The sequence below is a fragment of the Rhinatrema bivittatum genome, chromosome 7, assembly GCF_901001135.1.
Source record: "Rhinatrema bivittatum chromosome 7, aRhiBiv1.1, whole genome shotgun sequence".
Classification (NCBI taxonomy): Eukaryota; Metazoa; Chordata; class Amphibia; order Gymnophiona; family Rhinatrematidae; genus Rhinatrema; species Rhinatrema bivittatum.
In genome coordinates, this window is record NC_042621.1 from 216,384,551 (window position 1) to 216,407,080 (window position 22,530).

The 22,530-nt window shown below is 43.5% G+C and overlaps 1 protein-coding gene across 1 annotated transcript in view; it reads left to right on the forward strand.

Moving 5' to 3' along the window:
* The first annotated feature begins 1,885 nt into the window (after nucleotides 1-1,885).
* Nucleotides 1,886-22,530, forward strand: part of LOC115095729 (lysosomal acid lipase/cholesteryl ester hydrolase-like) — a 116,512-nt gene continuing 95,867 nt past the window's right edge. The window contains exon 1 of the mRNA XM_029609821.1: nucleotides 1,886-2,146. The gene's annotated coding sequence lies outside the window, so the exon portion shown is untranslated. The remainder of the gene's footprint in view (nucleotides 2,147-22,530) is intronic.

The following is a 22,530-nucleotide window of genomic DNA, read 5'->3' on the forward strand; positions in this document are numbered from 1 at the left end:
AGCTCAATTAATTGGACAGATAGGCCATACAGTCTTTTTCTGCAGTCATGTTTCTATGTTTAAAAAGCTATTACCGAAACAAGCTGTACAAAGAATGAGCCCCTAGCAGTTCCAGCATTCTGTCACACATTTTTTTCTAGTAACCCCATGAATACAATTGATCATTTTTATATTGACCATTGACATACTTATATATAATCTAGTATCTCCCTGAATATTCTTGTTAATCTTTATATTGACTATGAACATATTTGTTAATCCTTTTATGATTGTAATCTGCTTTGAGACTAGCCCTGGCAATGAAGTGGAATATGAAATGTTTGTAAATAAAATAAATAGTCTCAATGCAACACACAACCCTTTTATTTCTATCACTTTAAACTCACAGTCTCAGCTGTTAAGGACTTGGCTTTCACAGCTTCTCAGCTTTAATCTGTTCTTTTGAGCTTTACATTTATATACACACACAGACACAAACATTTTCTGAACTATTTATTAATTTTTAAATTTATAAAAAGCACTGAACTTCAGCTCAATTTTTTTCAGAGGCTCCTTTCATACAGAAGGAAAGAAAGTTTCTAATGAAAGCCTTATCTTTGGTTTAAAAAAACATTTATATTTCTTCTTACAAATCTCTTTAATTTTAAATACTTCTCACACAATTAAAATTAATAAAGCTTTCAGATAGTCACTGTGTGATCTGATAGGTGACTTTTCTTTCCAAAGCAAGTTACATAAACATAACTTAAAAAAAAAAATACTTTCAAAGACTTCAGAATACGCAGCATTTCCGTTTCTAATCACTCTCCCAGTATCTCTCAACGTTTCCTTCCGCACTCAGAATAGAGACAGCCTGTGCCGTGGTGCTACTGCGGCTTTTCTTCAACTCGATCTCTGTCATTCCTCAACTTTTTCTCTGTTTGACTCAGCAGCGGGCAGGGACAACCTCCCCCGCGACAGAGAGGTCCCCAACGATTCCTATCCAGCTTCAGGGTTATTTTATACTCAAGACTTTTACCGACTGTCCCCAAGCTCAGAGTCTCTGCCGTTCCGCTTTGTCAGTATAACACAAGGATTGAACCTTTTCTCCCCTCCCACCCAAGGACTCGTGGGTTGTTTTTTTTTAATGTACTATGTGCCCGGGGGTCTCTCTTTCTTGCAGCACCAGCCCAACCAAAAGTGCTTTGCCCCCGTTTCACGTTGGAGCTGTTTTATTGTTGCACTGCCTGTCAGCCCGCGCACGTCCAGGTTTACTCCGAGCAACAGCACCGTGAGCCTCCCTGCTGCTTTTTTAAATTCTCTCCTGGACTTCTTACTGGTTTAAGTCACCTATCAGAGGTGCTGTGACCGGCTCGCCACTGCTGCACATTCCAGGGCTCGGAATGATGATGGGAGTTGCCACCCTACAACCACGTCACTGTGTCTCACCAGCACAGCTCACGCCCCGTACTTATCCTGCTTTTTCTATACAATTTTTGCACCAGGATGCAGAACGACACTGGCACCCACCTGCCTCCTTTGACCTGTCCCACACTAATCCGGAGACTCCTGATAGGCGCCGAGACGCCCGTCAAACCTGCGCCCGTGATCAGTAAGCGGGACATCGCACCGTGGGGGATATGCAGTCGGGAAACAATGCTCTGGCCGCTGGCAGTGACTCACGCGAACAGGATCGGGACCCCTGCACCCGGCCTCCGCCTTCCGGCTGCTTCACCGTCCTGTTCAGTCGGCCCACTAAGAGAGAGCCCTGAGAACACAGCCTGCAGCGTTACACTTAAAGCAGCACAGTACAAAACTACTATCGAAGAACTTTGAATTGCTGCAAGAGCGATTCTGCCTGCACTTAACCTTAACCAGCTCTCTGTGCGCAAACCTGCTCCTCCCTTCGGGACCCAACTCATAGCAGCCGTGCCCGCCCAGTCATGATGTAATTAAATCAATGCCACCCCTCTTGTTACTGGCACCGCCTTCTCCCCGCCTCACGCTCTCTCAGTGCCGCTTCTGATTGGATGACCCGATGTAGCCTGAGCCAGTGATGCATATGTCCCTACCCTCTCAGTTTGTCTCTCGCTTCGCTCCTCACCCACCAATCTCTTGACGTTTCTTCGTCCTGTGACCTCGACGCTGCCAGCAGCAGGCGCGGTTGGTAAGTGTCTGTGGGCTGGGCTGGGCAGGGTACAGCATGGCACTTGAGCTGCCTGCGACCCTTGATAAGGTTGGAGGGAGCATGGCAAGAATCAGCCCGGGCTGCTTGCCAGTGGGCGTGGAGATGGTGGGGGTTCATGTGGTGCACTTCTCTCTAGAAATAACACCAGAATGCATCAGAAAGCTTTGCCTTGGAATAGGGGAGTGGGTCAGGTCCCGTGGCCTTTCCCACTCGTGCCTGAGGTGCCAGTGTACTGCTGTTACTCTCTCTCTCTCCTCACAGCTTAGAGTCTCTGGCGTTCCCCTAGCCTAGTCGATTTCGCCCGGCTTGAGACTTTTCAGCTCGAGCCGCATGAATAAGGTCTTTTATAATCTCTCTATTGTTTTCCTTGGGGGGGGCTTTTCTGCCCAGCCCAGAAGTGTTTTGGCCGCATTTCACGTTGGAGCCATTTTATTGTTGCAATGCCCCGCTTCCTATCAGCCCGGTTACCTCTGTGTTCGCAGCCCCCCGTCCCCTACACACACGATTTATCCTGCGTTATCCGCAGAGGCTGCAACTGATGCCTCCAGTATTTCCCACCATAGCTCTTACAGACCCTACCTAGCTCAACTCCATAAACAAGCTAAAACAAAACTTTGTATTTTTCTTTCAACTGGCTACTGATTGTAAAACGCTAGGAAAGCATTTATAAGAGGGATGCAGTTTTATTGCAAGAGCAGACTGTATGCATTGCTAATGCTTTTTAAAAAAAACTGCTAATCCTATTTTTCCATTTGTGCATTAGGCCAATGACGCCACTGGTCCTCAGGTTTTCAGGGTATCTCTGAGACAGGAGTAGGCAACTCAGTCTTCGAATGCTGCAAACAGGTATGGTTTTCAGGATATCCATAATGAATATGCATGAGATAAATTTGGAATTTGTGAATATCCTGAACACCAGACTTGTCTGCAGCAGTCCAGGACTGCAGTTGCCTACTCCTGCTCTAAAGAACATCCCTGAAATATATAGGCATGTACTGCCTCCATTGTTTGTAAATATACCGTATACATATTCATTAGGAATTTTTTTGAAAATCTGAATGACCGGGGGAGGTGTCAAGGACCAGTTTCAGAACCTCTGAAACCTGCGATTGGAAAATCAAGTGGAATAAAATAGGCTGCAATTTTGGTTAGAAAAACAGTATTCAAACAAATAGCCCCAGCCTAATGGTTAGAGCAGCAGGCTGAGAACCAGGGAAGCGTGGATTCAAATCCTGCTGCTGATCCTTGTGACCTTGGGCAAGTCACGTCAACTTCCATTGCCTCAGGTACAAACTTTGATTATGAGCCCTCAGGACTGAGAAATACCCACCATATATGGAAGATGAGTCTTAAGACTGTGCCTTTAAAGAGAATCTTAAAAACTTCTAAATCTAGCCAACCATAGTACCATACTAGTCTGAGAGTATTGAAACAGCAAATGCACCACCATGAAAGACTGGTGTAAACATTAAAATAAGTCTCTGCATAAAAATGCCATGGATATCTATCATGTTGCTATTAAGCTAAGAAATAATGGTACAAGCATAAAATGATCCAAAGAAGCTTTTCCAAATAATTACTCAGTTTTCCAACAAGACCCATGTCGCGCCTTATTGAAAATGTATCTTTAACAGCAGATCAGTTTGCAGCCTGTATCATCACTAAAGGACCTATTATCGGAGAAAGTTTCTCCTAAACTCAGTCAGATAGGAAAATACAGATGGCTTTAGAAGATGTTAAGGTTTCTGAACAGAATTTGGCCTATCCTAGTAAATAGATTGCATTTAATACCATATCTCTCTTTCACGGTGCAGAAAAGGATTAGTCTTTTGCTTTCTTCTAAAGCCTAGACCTATGCCTGAGAATCTTGTAAAAAAAATTAAGCTGGACTTTATGGAATCTCTGATTCTGATCAATATCAATCTGACTTCTGCTTTTCTGCCACTTAATTTATAACATGCCAGAATTCGACCACTTTTGAAAAAAGAATCTCTTGATCTGGGAGAAACTGACAACTATTTTTTGTGTAAAAGCAGTTGAGGAAGTTGTGACTGATCAATTACAAAAGGTTTTGGATACTGCTATTGTATTACATCCCAGGCAATCAAGTTTTAGGCAGGGCCAAAGTACTGAAAATGCCATACTAAATGAAATCGAAACATAGACATGGTGGGAGAAAAGGACCAAATGTTCGATCCAGTCTGCCCATCAAGTCTATGGCAGCAACTGCTGGCCATACAAGCCACCTTTATAATTATCAGTTCCCCAAACTGTCAGTCAGAGCCCTTGTTGGTTGCTGTTTGAGTCCAATTCCCCATTACCTCTTGACATTGAAGCAGAGGGCAATGTTGGAGTTGCATTTAGTTTTTGGTACTTGCCAGGTACTTTTCCCCTGGATTGGCCACTGTTGGAAACAGGTTGCTGAGCTTGATGGACCCTTGGTCTGACCCAGTATGGCATGTTCTTATGGGTCATCAGCATTAAGGCTTATTGGTTAAGGATAATAACCGCCGTATCAGCAAGTTACTCCCATGCTTATTTGTTTCCCCAGACTGTGCAATTCAGTGTCCTTGTTGGTTGCTGTCTGAATCTAATTCCCCTTTTCCCACTGCCATTGAAGCAGAGAGCAATGATGGAGTTGCATCAACAGCATAAAGGCTTATTGGTTAAGAGTAGTAACCGCCACACCAGCAAGTTACCCCCATGCACTCTTTTCTTCATTCCCATCCTCTAGCCTTAAGGTAATCAGTGTTTATCCCATGCCCCTTTGAAATCTTTTACTGTTTTTGTCTTCACCACCTCCTCTGGAAGGGCATTCCAAGCATCCACTACCCTTTCTGTGAAGAAATATTTCATGACTTTGGTTCTGAGTCGACCTTTCTGTAGTTTCATTTCGTGGCCCCTAGTTCTACTGATTTCTTTCCAACGGAAAAGGTTTGTCATTGATTGTGCATCATTCAAACCTTTCAGGTATCTGAAGGTTTGTATCATAGCTCTCCTACACCTTTCCTCCAGGGTATACATATTTAGGATCTTCAACCTCTCCACATAAGTCATTAGATGGAGACCCACCAGTATTTTGGTCGCCCTTCTCTGGACCGCCCCCATCCTGTCTCTGTCCCTTTTGAGATACGACCTCCAGAACTGAACACAGTACTCCAGGTGAGGCCTCACCAAGGACCTGTACAAGGAGATTATCACCTCCTTTTTCTTACTGGTTATTCCTTTCTCAATGCAGCCCAGCATTCTTCTGGCTTTTGCTATTGCCTTGTCACATTGATTCGCCATCTTCAGATCGCTAGACTCTATCAGCCAAGGTATCTCTCTTGTTCCGTGCACAACAGTCCTTCACCTCCCATCACATACAGCTGTTTTGGATTTCCAACCCCAGATGAATGACTCTGCACTTCTTGACATTGAATCCCAGCTGCCATATCTTCGCCCACCGTTCAAGCTTTCTTAAATCATGTCTCATTCTCTCTACTCCTTCCAGCATGTCCACTCTGTTGCATATCTTAGTATCATCCGCAAATAGTCAAACTTTACCTTCTATCCCTTCCGCATTGTTGCTCACAAAGATATTGAACAGAACCAGTCCCAACACCAATGCCTGTGGCACTCCACTTAACACAGTTTTTCTCTTCCGAGCAGGTTCTATTTACCATCACATGCTGTCTTCTATCCAGAGATCTGGTCGAAGACATCCAAAAGGTGGGAAAGAAAGGAGAAGTGCTGATTGTTGGAGACTTTAATATGCCGGACGTAGACTGGAGAATCCCGTCTGCGGAATCTACCAGAAGTAGAGAGATCGTGGATGTATTGCAAGGGGGTCTCTTCTTTTGATACAGTCCCACATAGAAGACTCATGAATAAAATGAGAAGCTTTGGAGTGAGTGCCAAGGTGGTGGTGAGATCAGTTTGTAATCTCACCACCACCTTGGCACTCACTCCAAAGCTTCTCATTTTATTCATGAGTCTTCTATGTGGGACTGTATCAAAAGCTTTACTAAAATCCAAGTAAATCACATTGAGCGCTCTTCCCTGATCCAATTTTCTAGTCGCCCAATCAAAAAAATCTGATTCGTCTGACAGGACCTTTCCCTTGTGAATCCATGCTGTCTCTGATCGAGCAACCCACTGGATTGTAGATAGTTCACTAACCTTTCCTTCAGCAGAGTCTCCGTTAATTTTCCCACCACCGAGGTGAGGCTAACTAGCCTGTAGTTTCCAGCCTCTTCTGTGCTCCCACTCTTGTGAAGCGGGACCACCATCGCTCTTCTCCAGTCTCTCGGCACCACTCCCGTTTCCAAGGATCTATTGAACAGGTCAGACAGCTAACCCGCCAGCACATCTCTGAGCTTCCTCAGTATCCTGGGATGAACCTCATCAGGCCCCGTGGCTTTGTCCATTTTCATCTTTCCTAGCTCTTCTCATACATCTCTTCTGTAAATGGAGTTTCGTTTACTCAACCCCCTTACACAGTCTTGTTAACTAGCGATGGTCCTTCTCCAGGGTCTTCTTTAGTGAACACCGAACTGAAGTATTTGTTTAATATTTCCGCTATTTCTTCGTCTCTCCACATATTGATCCTGGTCACTTTTCAATTTCACTGTATCACTTTGGACCTTTCTCTGATGTATCTGAAGAATGTTTTGTCAACTCTCTTTACCAATCCTTTCTTCTGCCAGACTTTTTGCTTTCTTGAATACTTTTTTCATCTCCCTAAGTTCTACCAGATATTCTTCCCTGTATTCTCCTTTTTGGGATCCTTTATAATTATTCTTGAATGCTGCTTTTTTTGCTTTTATTATGTCAGCCACCTCCTTTGAAAACCAGATTGGTTTCTTATTTCGCTTACTTTTGTTTACTTTTCTCACATATAGATTTGTTGCCTTTGTAATTGCTTCTTTTAGTTTGGCTCACTGTTGTTCCACCTCTCCCATTTTCTCCCAGTCTTCTAGTTCTACCTCCAGGTACATCCCCATTTCGACAAAGTTTGTATTTTTGAAATGCAAAATTTGGGTCTTTGTGTGACTTCTCCGTGTCTTATTTGCGATGTCAATTCATGCCCTTTGATCACTGATGCTGAGGTGGGCACCCACCTGGATATTAGAGACACTCTCCCCGTTAGTGAGCACTAGGGCGAGTATAACACCCTCCCTCGTGGGTTCCATTACCATTTGTTTTGAAGAGACCCCCTTGCAATACATCCACGATCTCTCTACTTCTGGTAGATTCCGCAGAAGGGATTCTCCAGTCTACGTCCGGCATATTAAAGTCTCCAACAATCAGCACTTCTCCTTTCTTTCCCACCTTTTGGATGTCTTCGACCAGATCTCTGTCCATTTCTTCCATTTGAGTCGGAGGCCTGTAAACCACACCAGTAAAAATGGATGAGCCATCATCTTTTTTTAGGATGGCCCATAATGCTTTTTCTCTATCCTACTTTTCTGGCAGTACAGTTGCTGGGATATTGTTCTTGACATAAAGAACAACTCCTCCCCCATTTCTGTCCTCTCTGTCCTTCCTTAATAAGTTATAGCCCAGTATGGCCATATTCCAGTCATGAGAATCCATGAACCATGTCTCTGTGACAGCAACAATGTCCAAGTCCGCCTCCACCATTATTGCCCAAACTACAAGCATTTGTAGTCATAGCTTTCCAATTTTTTTCCCTTGATTTGTTGTACTTCGTATGCATCTTTTCTGCTTTTTTCTGCTGATTGGTTTTGTTATTTTCTCCTCCCACATCCTGTATTGCTTGGAGGTGACATGTACATTTTATTGGCCATCTCCTGCCACCCCCATTCTTTAGTTTAAATGTCTGATAATATATGCTCTGAATTTCTCACTTAGCATCCCCCTTCCTGCTACAGACAAATGTAGGCCAGCCTTACTATGTAGCCTTTTACTGCTTCATACATGACCCCAGCCTCCAATGTATCCAAAACCTTTTTCTGTACACCAGGTTTTGAGCCAGGAATTGAAATTATTTATATGGCACAGCTTCTCATTTCCCTTTCCATGAACAGGTAATACTTCCAAAAAGGCAATAGTCTTTGCAGTATGTGTTATTATCTTGCCTAGATTTTGGAAATCTTTTTGTACATCATGGATACCATTTCTATTGAGATCATTAGTCCCCAGATGGATGATAACACTGATATCAAAGTTCCTACTTTAATCTTCACTGACTTGGACTATCTGGTTTGCATTTATACCAGCTGAGGATCCTGGAAGGCATTTAACTGTTGTGTCACCATCAAAAAGTGCCCCCAATTTGGTTCCTCTAATGATCGAGTCTCCTAGCAGAAGCAGTTTTCTTTTATGACATTTGATTTTGTTGCGGGGCTTCTGGGTGCATTGGGTGACTTCACTTTTAGAAATCACTTCCATATCTATTGCTGAGGTTTCTTCATTCTTCAGTGCAGAAAAAGCATTAAGTAGGGCTAACAGTGGGGAGAGTGGGTATCTCTTCATCACAGGCCTTATTCTGTCCGAGCCCACTGTTATCCAATTGTTCCTGGGTTTTTGAATCCTGGATGTCTGACATCTCTGTGGGAATGGGGGTTGATGCACAGGATGCTGTTAAGGTGGGGAAGGTGGGTGTCTGTTTGTCACATGTCTTGTTCTACCGGAGCCCACTGTAAACCATTTTTTTTTTTGGGGGGGGGGGGGGGGGGAGGTTCTGCAATCTCTGTGTGAGATACTGAATGGTTCAATGAAGAGGAGTTAATTGAAACCTAGACAATTCCTCCCTTAGATGAATGAGCTCTATTTTAATTGCAGACAGCTGAAGGCAAAAGGGACAACCTTTGATTCTCCAAATGATAGGTCTTCAACATACGCTCCACAATTGTTGCATTGATTGAAAGACATTTTTTTAATTTATCACTTATTCCTTAAATCAGCTAAGTAAGGTAAGATAAACGTTAGGCCCTAGCAAGGATTTTTATTAGGTATTTGAAGTGAAGACTGAAAGTATTCGTGTTAGCAAGTAAAGAATAATAGGAAGACAGTTTGCGTTTTTATTATCTGAGCTGTAAAGAGCTACTATGTAATGGTAGAAGAAGTAATTGAAGCTAATTAACTAGGCGTGGAAAGAAGACTATATAAGAAAAGTAAACTCTGTCTTTTTTATAGATATGATAGCTGCTTTCAGTACCAGTGATTATTCACTTCTCATGGCAAGAGTGGCTGAATTAGGTATAGACAGCACAGTTTTCTTTTTTTTAGCATGGTTCAAATATTTCTTTCAAATCAGCTGGAGCAACATGTTATCTGAAACTAAATGTTTTGTTAGTGGAGTACATCAGAGCCAAAGTTTAGGGTTCAACTGTTACCTTATATCATCAGCATATATAAATAACTGCTTTTATGAATCCTAAAAACACCAACAGTATTTCTTATTTTAATCACTGTCTTTATCCAATTGCTAATTGGTTAACGTCACATGAGCTTAAAGTCAATCCTAGCAAATCAGGCCATATGGATTACAAGAAGAAGGAACAACCCCATTAGTTTGGTTCCCCTGATGTCTGGAGTTGACAAACCACTGAAACACAAACAGACCGATGCAATATTGGCGCCCGCTCTCCTAACGCGCACTGATCGACCTCTTTCGGGTCCCCGATACAATATGCAAATGGACTACTGCAGTAAAAAGGAGTCACTAGGGGAAATTGTGCGCCCCTAGTGCCTCCTCGACTGCGGGTGCCCAATAGCGGGTTAGGAAAACGGACGTTCAATTTTAAGATAATATCGCCACGGTATTAAGTTGGAGGAAGTACAGAAAAGCAGTCTTTTTTTTTTTTTTTTTTGCTTTTTGCTTTTTTTGTCAACTTTTTGGGCTCCTCAGAACTTAACACTTGCTCTGGGCTTGCTTAATATTTGAGTGTAAAAATTTGCATGTTGGGTGCACATTTTTCTTTTTTGCATTGGGGGGAAATAGCTAATAGCTTCATCAACATGAATTTACTTGTGATGAGCGTTATTAGCTATTGGATGCACTAACCTCTGTTTTGCATCAGGGATTAGGGACCAAAACATGCGTCTAATTGTGTGTTAAGCCGTGTGCCATGGCCAGCGCACAGTATTGTATCGGCCTGAATATTTCTGCATTGGGAAGAAATAAAGTTAGATTCAGAATTATCTTTGTCCCAGCAAATATCATCCTTGATTCAGTCAGCATTTTTAAATCTTTGTTGTATTCGGCAGATCAGATTTACAATCTTTTGTACATTCTTCAGTAATGACCCTTCTTGTATATAGGACTTTTGATGACTGCTTTGAGAAGAATTCAGCTATTTCAGAATACTGCTGCCAAATTGTTTTTAAACTCTTGAAAATGTGATCATGTTATGCCACTTCTGAAAGATCTTCATTAGCTTCCAGTTATTGAACCAGAAGGGCCAGTGAGCAGTTTTGTAAAGATATTAATACCACCCAAAAATGTGCAATTTTATGAATAAGCTTCAAAGCAAGACTAATTTATCTTACTTTTTTATTATTATCTTGAACACTGTTACAATGAGATATCTAATAGAGGGGTGAGCACATTTTTCAAACCATGGATCCCTTCCATTCTGGATTCCTGCCCTCCTTGCCAGCCAATCAGCTCTTGAATCAATTGCCGCAGCTCAAAGGCCCAGTTTTGGCTCTCTTCAAGTTGCTGAAAGGAGCAGACACTCACACATACACACAACACACCAAATAGAGAGAGACCACATCAGGTAAAAAGATTACATCATATCCACAGGCAGATCACACCGAGCAAACACCCAGACAAACACACCACACCCATACATAGAGCAGGTTCTTCTGTTTAGTTGACATATTTAAAAACTAAACTTTTAGTTCAGCTCCACAGCAGTACTACATCACTGGTGTTTCAGTATGCCCCCTGTTTGCACACACCTTTCTTACAGGCTGATGCAGTACTGTGTGCTGGCTGCAGTGCACGGCTCGACCCGAGTCCATAACCCCCAACGCAAAACAGGAGTTTGGACACACGGTTTGGACGTACTATCACGCACTTAGCTAATAGCGCTCATTATATATAAATTCATGTTAATGAGCGCTATTCCCCCGATACAAAAAAAAAAAGTGAGCCCGATGCGCACATTTTTACTCTCCAAAATTAACGCCTGCCCAAATAGTCATTAATTTTGGAGGAAGCCCAACAAGTGTTCAGAAAAGCAGAAAATACTGCTTTTCTGTACGTCCTCTGATTTAATATCATGGCAATATTAAGTTGGCGTAACAAAAAGGAGTAAGGTAAAAAAAAGTATATATATTTTTTAAATGGTCTGACCACCTCCAAGGTCTGGCTTTGTGGGCCGGTCCGGGTCAGACCCGGGTATCCAGTATGTGAATTTGGAATCCAAGATCCTTGAAAACCGCCTTTGTCAGACTGCAAATCTCGTCCCTCCCGACCAGAAACCCCTGCCGGATAGCCTCTTCCGGCAGGGCTGTTCCCCGATGGTCCTTTCACTGACAAATATCAGTGAAAAGAACCAATCACCTTTCAGAAGGCTGTCCTGTGACAGCGAATGGACTGTTAAATGCTTAATATTAATTTATTCACTCCTTCATTTATTGCCGATTGGTCTGTTCACTGTCACATGAAAGGTGATTGGTCCCTTTCACTGAGAAATGTCAGTGAAAAGGACCAATTGGAAACAGCTCTGCCAGAGGAGGGTCTCCGGTAGGGTTTTCTTGCCGGGAGGGACGAGATTTACAGTCCGGCTTGGGTGGTTTTCTCCTAAGGATCTCCGATTTTCAAATTCAGCTACTGGACCCCCAGATCTGACGAAGACCGCTTGGCCCATTGGGCCAGACCTTGGGGGGAGGGAGCTTAGGACCGATCAGCCGCTGGGCGTCCAGCCATGTCTCCTACGCATCCAATGTCCAGGATGTGCTAGGGAAGCACAATATTCCCTAGTGCGTCCTTTTTAGCATGGCAGACAATTTAAATATGAGATTGGGTGCCCAGGAGAGGAGGTGGGTACGCATTAGGAAAGCGGGCTTTCAGCATTAAGCACCTGCTTTCTATTCGCCGATTATTGCATCGGCCTGTTGGACTGTTTTCAAATTATTTTTTTATTAGGAATTAAATCTTGCAAATAAAGACAATGAAAAAAGAGCAATTAACATCAACAGTTGTATAATTGTAAGTCAAAGAATACAATTATAAATAGAAAGCCCACCACATATAGAATAACCCAGAATCCAAAAAAAGCACATCTATTGTAGGTGAAAAGCCAGATAGAAAATAAACATCACTCCAGGAGAGCTTGTTGATGAATATTCAAAAATAACACCAGCTGCTCTGGCTCAAAAAGCTGGTGCCCTGGGAACAATAAACACCCCTGTATTATCAGGCACACAGTAAAACCCTGCAAAAAAAGCCACTTAAGCACGTACCCTATCTTTCATCCAAATGTGTTATGGTGTTAGTGCAGGCAATCATCCTTTTCGCATGCGTTAATGCATTGTAACGCATGGCGCGAATGTAAATTTTGGGGGTGGGGGCAGGATCGGGGCAATATCGCACGGTTTTAACTCCGGAAATAACTACACCTTTTTTCCTGGCGTTAAGCTGGGTGATATGCCTGAAATCGCCATAACGCAATTCACGATAAATTTTTGGAATTGCATTTTGGCAGTTCAGGGCTTGAGGATAAAGACAGTGATTAAAATCAGAAATACACTGGTATTTTTAGGGTTCATAAAAGCAGCTACCTTATATCATCAGCTTGATGGTACCCTGCTAGGCTGAGAGAGCATAGCAGAAATTCCATCTTTGTGAGACTTTCCTCACTCCAAATGACTTCAAATCTTCACTAAGCTGTACTGTGCTGTTGTTCGTCTCACTCTACATGCGAAACTGGCCTCCTCGACCACTACTAACACCTCATCTTGACCTATTAGATGGACCTCCTATAGAGGTATAATACTTCCCTACTAGGAGGCCCTTGTAGATAGTCAGTTAGTCTCTCAGTCTCTCTCTCTCAGCGTAGGATATGAAAAATAGGGACTAAGTTTACCGCACCATGCGATAATACCTATGTGAAGTGGTAAGTTACCACATGGTGTGGTAACTTTAACAATTCCATAAACACACCCCTTTTTCTTATCAATGCGTTATTAACTTCTTTTTTTTTAAGATTCTAGGGGATAGATAGCAAACCTGCCATACCACAACAGCACTAACACATAACTCAAATGACATTAACCCTGTATTACCTCCTGCTGCAGAACACAAATACAACACCTAGTAGGAGAAGCATAGAATATAATGATAGAGCAAGCTGGATTGCTACAGATCCATACACAGAACCTTCACCTAACTGAATCCCTCGCTATGATCAAACATCCATATCATACAGACAAACCCTCACCAAAAGCATAAGTGACCAGAAATAGAAATATGCAGACAAAAACTGATATGGAAATCCAATTCTGCACGTAATGTAATATCAGAAATACAGAAACAAAAATGCATTTCCTCTTGAACTGTGCAAAGTACAAAAACATACCAGAAATGCATACTTCTCAAAACTAACCAAGAAAATCAGACTTCTCATGTATGAAAGAGCAGGAAAAACATGATATAATCCTGAGTAAAGTATGTTGCATCCTGCCACCAGGCCAGAAAAAAAATCTGACCAGGGACAATATGAACCAGCACCAAAACCTGAGAATTGTCCTTGCTATTAACCTTTCTGTACCCTGTAATTTTAATTACTGTTCCTAGCAGTAATTAGTTTTTTTCCATTTTAACAATTCTCTGGGGGTGGGGAAAGGAGAAGGGGGAAAATAGAAAGAGGGGGTTAGGGCGGAAATATATTAAGAGAGCCTAAGCATCAGTCAGACTTTTAGGAGCCAGGGAAATTTCTTCCTTAATGTTTTCTCCCTTTTTCACTATTTTTTGTTACTTAGTTGGGCTTTTTTCCTTTAGTCTTTTTTTTTTTTTTTATAATATATTTTTCTTTCTCTTTTCCTTTATTATTTTTTTTACTTTTCTGAATTTTAGGCCCTTGGTGCAGAATTTTAGGTACCCAGGTGACCTGGCTTCCAGGATTTTTTCAACTCTGGAGAGTTAGGAGAAAAGGAGGGGGTAGAAAGGAGAGAGGGTGGGATTAGGGGGGCAAGGAGGAGGTAGGCAAGAGGGGATTGAAGGGAGGAAGGATGGTAGAGGAAGGGAAAGAGGAGAGAGGAGGAGCAGGGACAAGTACAGGAGCAAGAATGCCCACCCTACACCTCAGTACCCTTGTGCCTAATCCTCGTAGTTTCCTAAATGCTCAGTGGTCACCAATGTGCTATCTTCCCCCAAGCAGTGGAAGGCATACATAAAAAGGAAAAGGGACCCTCCCATCTTACCCACTTTCCCCAGCAACGTTCTCAATCAGGCCAGCTGCCAGCCAGTGAATCCTCCCCTGGCCTGGTCAAACAAAGTGCTGCCTTCACAGATCCACACTTGGCTTCTCCCTGCTTTTCTGGCTTGGGCCCCAACAAAGAGGTCTTAAGAGTTGTGACCCTCCTGCCTCCAGGGGATGGGTGGCCTTGCTGCCACCGGTCCACACTTCCTCCTTCTTTTGAAGAGGAGGAGACTCCTAACTCTGTGGGTGAGGAGGAAGCACCTTGCCACAAATGCTCAGGTTCAGATTTAGCATAGGCAAAATAGGCACGTGCCTTGGTGGGGCAAATTATGAAGGTGCTCAAAACCTGGGACTCCCCTCCAGCTGCTTTCTGAGAGAAGGAGAAGAAGGGAAGCCCTTAAGTCTTTTGCCTATGGGTGCCATCATCTTAATTCCGGCCCTGTGATTGCTGCTTTTCCTCCTGCCTCTAGAGCAGGGGTGGTGAGGGCCACAAACAGGCCAGGTTTTCAGGATAACCACAATGAATATGCATGAGAGAGTTTTGCATACATTGGAGGCAGAGCATGCAGATCTATCTCATGCATATTCATTGTGGATATCCTGACAACCTGGCCAGTTTGTGGCCCTCGGGGACTGGAGTTTGCCACCTGTGCTCTAGAGGCTGGGAGGGGGGCTTTCCATGATCATGCTCACTTTTTTCTGCCTTGAGGGAAAATAGGATCCTTGCCACAATTTGCCTGGCTTCCTCCCGCCTTGGGGGGGAGGGGAGGTCCTTGCTGCAATTGCCATTTCTTCTTACCTTAAAGGTGGGGTGGTATTCTTGCTACGATTGCTCAGCTCTTCCCCCTGCCTTAGGGGGAGGAAGGCTCTTGCCCCAGTTGGCTTACTCTTCCTCCTACCTCAAGAGGAGGAGGGGCCCGTGCTCTGATTAGCATGATCTTTGTCTTGCCTTTGGGCAGATGAGGTTGTCCTTGTTGCAGTTGATCACTCCTAGAAGCTCCTCACTTGCCCATGGAAACTTGCAGGTTGACTCTACTAATCTTGTGCATTGCAAGATTAGCAGTGTCAGCCTGCAAGTTTTTAAAAAATGCTTTCTCATGCTGACAGCTGGCATTTTCCTCATTCCTCTTCAACCACTGGCAGGCCTCATGGAAACATTTGTGTGAAGGGTGGTATGGCTGTGAGCCCTTTGTGCTGCAGCATAGTTGATGCAACCCCGTAGGTGAACCTCCGAGGCTTATGACAGCAGCTGGCAAATGCACCCTATAGTGCAGTGGTTCCCAACCCTGTCCTGGGGACCCCCAGCCAGTCGGGTTTTCAGGATATCCACAATGAATATGCATGAGAGAACATTTTGCATATTCATTGTGGATATCCTGAAAACCCGACTGGCTGGGGGTTCCCCAGGACAGGGTTGGGAACCACTGCTATAGTAGAATAGACTGGAGCTTCACCTATACCAGCTGCCTTCCCCTCAGGTTGAGCCGGCAGGTCTTAAGCAGGTCCCTAGGGTGGTGGCTAGAGCAAGAGTCCAATGGCATGTCAAGGTCAGGGCAGGCAGCAGGCTAATGGAGTCTGAGATAGGCCATGGTTGGGGCAGGCATCAGATAATGGTGGTCAGGACCAGGCAAGAGGCAATTTTGGAAGTCAGGCTAAGGGTGGATGAGGACACACAGAGATATTAGACAAGATGGGTAATATGAGGCAAGGCAGGACAAAAATCAGGAATACAGGACAAAGGAACCAGGAACTCAAAGGCAACACACACTGGTAAGGTAGAAGACCCGTTGCTGAGGCAAGGTAGTACTGCAAAGCTCTTGCTTAAGCAGGCCGTTCAGCCTGACATCATAGGAGGGCTCTGCTCAGTGTTTCCCGCCATGGGATCTATGCAATGTGTGTATTTGCACGCATGCCTAAGGCACGGCAGCAGGAGCGGTGTCTGGCATCATCTCGGGCTGCGCTGGGAGGCTTTCAGAGCAGAAGGCTATATGCCGACCACAGGATGGGTCCAGCCATGCTGAGTGTGAGTGAGGTGGCTTGCAAGGCCCTCTCGTGAGCTGTCGAATATAATAGTTTGGCAGGCCACATTCTGGCCCCTCCGGCCGTAGATTGCACAAGCCTGAATTAAATTATTATCCTTAATGTTTAAAATCTTCTATATTGGTTGCCCAATTTATTCATCTAATATTTTAACACTCTGTGAAATAGTAAGAATATTAAAGTCATCCCAGTATCAGTTGTTTACTATTCATTATCTTATTATGATTAGATTAGAGCATACCAGAGACTCTTTTTTTAGCTATTAGGGTCTCAAACTGTGGAGTTCTTTTTCATGGAGATTCACATCGAAGGAAACTACACAAAATTTAGAAAAGTAGTGAAAACATTACTTTTTAATCAGGTTTTTAATGAGTAATGCTCTCTGCATTGTTTTTTTTAACATCATTGTTCTTGGTATATACATTGAAGTTAATTAATTTTTTACATATATTTTATGCTGTTAAGACATATAACAATGACATCTGTACGGTACTATGCTTATGTTTTATATGTATATTTATATTATGTGTGTGTGTATGTATGTGTATATATATATTGTTGGCTGTTTTTAGTAGTGTAAACTGCTTCATTAAAATTGTTTTAAAAGTGGGATATCAAAGACAAATATAAGCATACTGTATCTAAATGTAATTTGTCTTGAACTACCAATGAAAAGGCATGAGCTAAATCTCTAAAAAAAAATATTCTAGATTATGTGTCTGCCTTGGGACCAGCTAGGGCATCTAGGAACTGCACTGAAGTAGCCTGCCATGGAACAACAAGGCCACATGATCTCCACTGCTATCAAGGCTCCTGCTGTGAAGCAAGGTTGCCCACAAACAGGCACAACTCAACCCAGCATGTGCCATGTGGTATACCCGCAGCGCCACATCCCTATCACAGCTCTTCCCATCCCAACTGAAAATGCCCAAATAAGAGACCTCCTTGCCTGAGCATCACTCTTCGGAGAAGGGCTGAGCTCCAGACATAGCAGAATATCCTAAATTACACATCCCTGGCTCAGGTACATCTGAGCCAGGGATCTGTCTGCTGTAACGACAGGCGTGATTAGATAAAAACAAACCATAAGGTAGGCAGAAGAGAAAGCTCTTCAGAGGTGAGTGATGATGGATTCACCACCGTTCTTACCGCTATCCTGCACTATCAGCCCCTGTGGTGGTTACACAGTGGTGGGGGAGGAGCTGAGAGAACGGCACCTCATTTTGGATGGCCGCCCTAGCCCACTGCCTCTGTATAATGTTCATATAAACGAACATAAGAAATACCATGCTGGGTCAGATTAAGGTCCATCAAGTCCAACATCCTGTCTCCAGCAAGGGCCAGTCTGGGTTACAAGTATTCGGTAGATTCCATAAAGTAGACCTATTTCCTGTTACTTGCTCCCTGGGATAACAATAGCTTTCTTTAGTCTGCCTGGCTAAAAAAGTGTTATGGACACTTCCTCCAGCAACTTGTCCAAACCTCTATTAAACCCCGCTCTGCTAGTCTTCTTGAACATGTCCTCTTGACAACAGATTCTACAATTTAATTGTGCGCTCAGTAAAATAGCACTTTCTATGATTTATTTTAAATCTGCTGCTTGTTAGTTACATGGAGTGTCCCCCTTGTTTTACTATTTGAAATGGTAAATAATTCTCTTATTTACCCGTTTCACCCACACTCTGGCCCACCCCTTCCCCAGGATTCACCTTCCAGCCCTGGAGAGCTGGGTGCAGGCTGGAGATAAGGATGCTAGCTGCTGTGGCATGGAGGCAGGACACAGCTGCAAGGCCACTGAAGGGAGGTTATCTCCAACAAAAACACAGTCCAGTCAAAGCTGTGTTCCAAACAAAGAAAAAGTTTACTTAAAAAAAAAATAGGAAAAATTTCAGCAGATACAAAATTGCATCAGAGAGAAAAGCAACACAATTGGTTCTTTAGAGATCTTTAAAAAAAAATTACTTTCTTACACAATGTAAGTGTTTTCAATCGAGAAATTTCTCAAAGTACTCACATCTGCCCAAGTGGACAAAGTCCAATCTCCTTCTTTCCTCTCATAGATGGGAGTGATCCAGGACTTTCTATCTTCCTATAGAGGAATCCTTATTCTCCCCAGAAGCACTCCTGACAGCTCAGGTCAGGACAAACCGCTCCTTGCTGCTCCTTCCTGTCTTCCAGTTTCTTCATTCAAATCTCAGGTTGTTCCCCCTTCAAAACTCCTATTGCACAGACTCCTAGGAGCCCTCAACCAGGGATGCCAGCAAATTTGCCTCATGGGAATCCTTTTTATACTCCCTCCTTTGTCCCATCCCCTTAGGGGGAAGAAACCTGCCATCAACCCTAATCTAACTAGATAAATGAGGCTTGACCGACGTGCCGCAAATGCGCAGTAGAGAGCAGCTCTACTGCGCATCCACGCCTCGTGTAAACTTTTCATTTTCTCTTTCTGTCATTGTTTCCCTTTTTATATGCTAATGCACTAGTTTTACTTTGTCTTCTCTCTTCTGATTATATCAAATTTGGTTGCATTATAATCACTTTTGCTTAGCAGCCCAGGTCATGCATTCCACTGAGGTCTAAAGTATCTGCCTTCCTCATTGGTTCTAGGGCCTGGTCCATGAAGCAGTCCTTTATAGCAGACAGAAACTTAACCTCTCTAGCATGTCCTGATGAAACACTGATCAATACTGGAGCAATTGGAATCTCTCATAATTATTGTGTTGTCAAATTTATTTGCTTTTTTAATTTCAACCAGTCTTTCACGGTCCGTTTCTTCATTTTGTTGTTTACCTATTGTATTGAAGGAGGTTACAGCAGATAAGCAGCATCTAAGATTGGCAATCTATCTTTGAGAACCTTCATGCTCTCCAATGCTTTCAACTTTTATTACATACTTTAAAAGAAGTTGTTCCATTTTGAGGCTAAGATGTGTGTAGCAGTTTTATGTATTTAGTGTCGTTTCTCTGCCTTTAGGCTAAGTTCTAATTGTAGGGTTTGAGCTGTGAGCTAGACTAGTCCCTTCTTGAATTTTACTGAGATTGAGAACTTATATAATTAGGGAGTTAACTTCTTTCATCGAGCCCAGTCCATTACCAAAGCAGGACTAAGCATTCTGCTGAAAATTAAGAAGTAAATATATTTATGAAATTACTTTTTGGCCTTTTGGCTAAGATTGATGTGTGAGCCTTGAGCTGAGGATCATCCCTTCATGGCCTTTGGATGAAACTGAGGACATGTACAATATGGTGGGTTAACACCTTGCCGCTCAACCCCACTGGTGATATAAAAAGCTTGAACCCTAGCTAAATCAAGAATTAATAAACCTATAAAAAAATTCTATGTAAATATTGGTCCCCAGAGATAGTAAGACTGGCTGAGTAGGTTCGCTATGAGCTGATCATAAGTTTAAGTGGCTAGTGGAGGGCAAGCAGGTTAAATTGTTCAGGCCTCACAGATCAATTACTTCCTGTTTCTAGTAGGGATTGACATTGGGAAGAAACGAAATAGGAAATGAGATGAAATTTACTATTTCATTTCCTTTAGTGTTCAAAGAGAAATGATTTGAAAATTTGAGAAATTTCATTGTTTTTCATGTTTCGTTTTGAAAACAAAAAAGTGATCTGTCGGGTCTAGGCCCGAGCACAATGGGCCTTGCTTAGGCTTAGGTCACGGCTTGACACTGGAGCTGCACCTTAGGTCCAAGCATGATGCAGAGGTCATAGCTGAGACCCCAAAAATTGTCACAACTTACCTACTCCATCAGGGATCCGGTGCCAGGCCCAATACCAGGATCTGGTCCAGAGGCCAGGGCCTGCCAACAGGGTCTTGGCCCAGACCCAGGCCCAACCTGGAGGGCAAGGCTCGAGCCTAGGCCCAATGCCAAGGGGGTAGTCCAGAGGCCAGGTCCTGATGCCTGGACCTTGGATTGATGCAGGGTCCTGGTCTGGAGACCAGTCTCAACACTTGGGCATCGACCCAGGCCCAGAAACCGGGTTCTAATGCCTAGGCCTCAGCCTGAATCCAGGCCTGCCACCAGGGCCTCAGCCCAGGGTCAGGCCCAGACATGTGCCTGGGCCTCAGAGGTCGTCTTTATTCTGTCTGCATCGTTGAAATGACACCATCATCTTGGGAAGCACAGTTAATTAACTCTGGCATATCCTCCCCAGTGGAAGGTGTAACAGCTAATTGAACTCCGGTGCCTCCCGATCAGATGGTATCATTTCAACAGCAAATACAGAAGATCTCCGAGGCCTGGGCACCAGGCTCGGGCCTCCAGGCTCAGCCTAGGCATCGGGACCTGGCCTCCGATCGGACCCAAGCGGCAAGACAAGGCCTCTGGGTTGGGTCTGGTTTGGGCCAAGGCCCAGGCGTTGGGACCCATTCTCCAGACCAGGCTCCCAACATCATTGGGCTGAGGCCCCGGCATCAGGACCAGGCCTCAAACCTGGGCCTTGCTTAGGGCCTAGGCCAAGGCTGCGGCGACATGCCTTGGCCTACACGTGGCCGAGGCTGAGGCCTGGACCTAAGTCTCATCATCCTGTTCCCCCTCCAGGACTAGGTAAATGGGGGCCAGGAATGATGCTGGCCCCGGCTTTTGTTTTGGGTGGGAGGGATGGGTAGTGGGTATTGTTTGTTTTTTTTTTGTTTTTTTTAATTTTATTCATTTAAGTTTTGTGGGGGGGGGGGGGGGGGTTAACTAAATTAAAATAAGCATTAAACGAAATGAAATTCAGGGGAAAATATCTGCCCCTCAGAAAACAAAACATTTTTTTTTCTTCTTCCCACTCCTAATTTCTAGTATGATTTCCCAAAAACGAAAGTCACACTCCCGGTGTTTTCTAAACTTGGCTGTGCTTTATTTACAAAAATCTTCATATGCTTTCAGAACATTTTCACAATGCCAGTAACTTCAATCTACTTTACATTCTTCACAAACATATTTAAAAAGAGCTTTTCTTCAGGCTTCTTTCTCTTCACATTTAAGCTTTGCAATCCAAATGCCACTGCTGGAATTACACCACCAAGAAACATTCAAACTTCAATAGTGCTTTCTGCCACCAAAACAGATTCCCATAGCAGCAAAAAGAGAATATAATCTTCATTTATCAGGTTCTTGCAGAACAGCCCTGGGGATATCTGCATTCTTCCTTTGGTTAATCTCACGACCCCACAAAGATCTTTTCAAAACAAGTAGCTTCTTCTTTCACATGCTTACAGTTTTCCAATGAGAGAGTTTCTTTAGAGGAGCACCTGATCCTAGGTCACCAGCATGATGAGACTAGCGTATTACATTTATACCTACGAGAAATCTCGAGAGATGCTGCTTCTCCAGCTCTCTCAGAAAAAACTCTGGATCTTTCATCAGACTGTTCAATCACAGCCTGGACTGAACCACATGGGCTCTCTCTCAAAGGGGTGTTTCAGGGGCATGCCAACAATACTGTGCGCCAAAGTGTTTAGCACAAGATACTGCCAGATGGTTATAAAACTTTTTTTCTTTTTTAAACAAATACTATTCCAAAGACAAGGCTGATAAAGTCAAGAATGCTTGAACACATTCCTGTTGGTGTGTGTAGTGCTGAAAGTAGCACTGCAATCTCTTTCAAAAGTAAAGATATCGTTTTATTGCACTGTGATTTTTATCTGCATTTTTGGACATGAAATGTGTCAACACTATTCATGGTCTCATGGTTTTCTGACAACCTATAAGCCACATCATTATGCTTGGGCTCTGTGTATGCTTTCTTATTAGGTTCCAAAGGTCCGTCAGGAGTGCCTGACTCCTAGGAGACAGAAAAAAGCAAGTTTGCTTACCGTAAACGGTGTTTCCGTAGATAGCAGGATGAATTAGCCATGCTGTCATGGGAACTGTCATTCAGGGCCCGGGAGGCGGAGCTTCCTAAGCAGAAGTTAGAGCTTTGCTCTTTGCGGCTGTGCCTG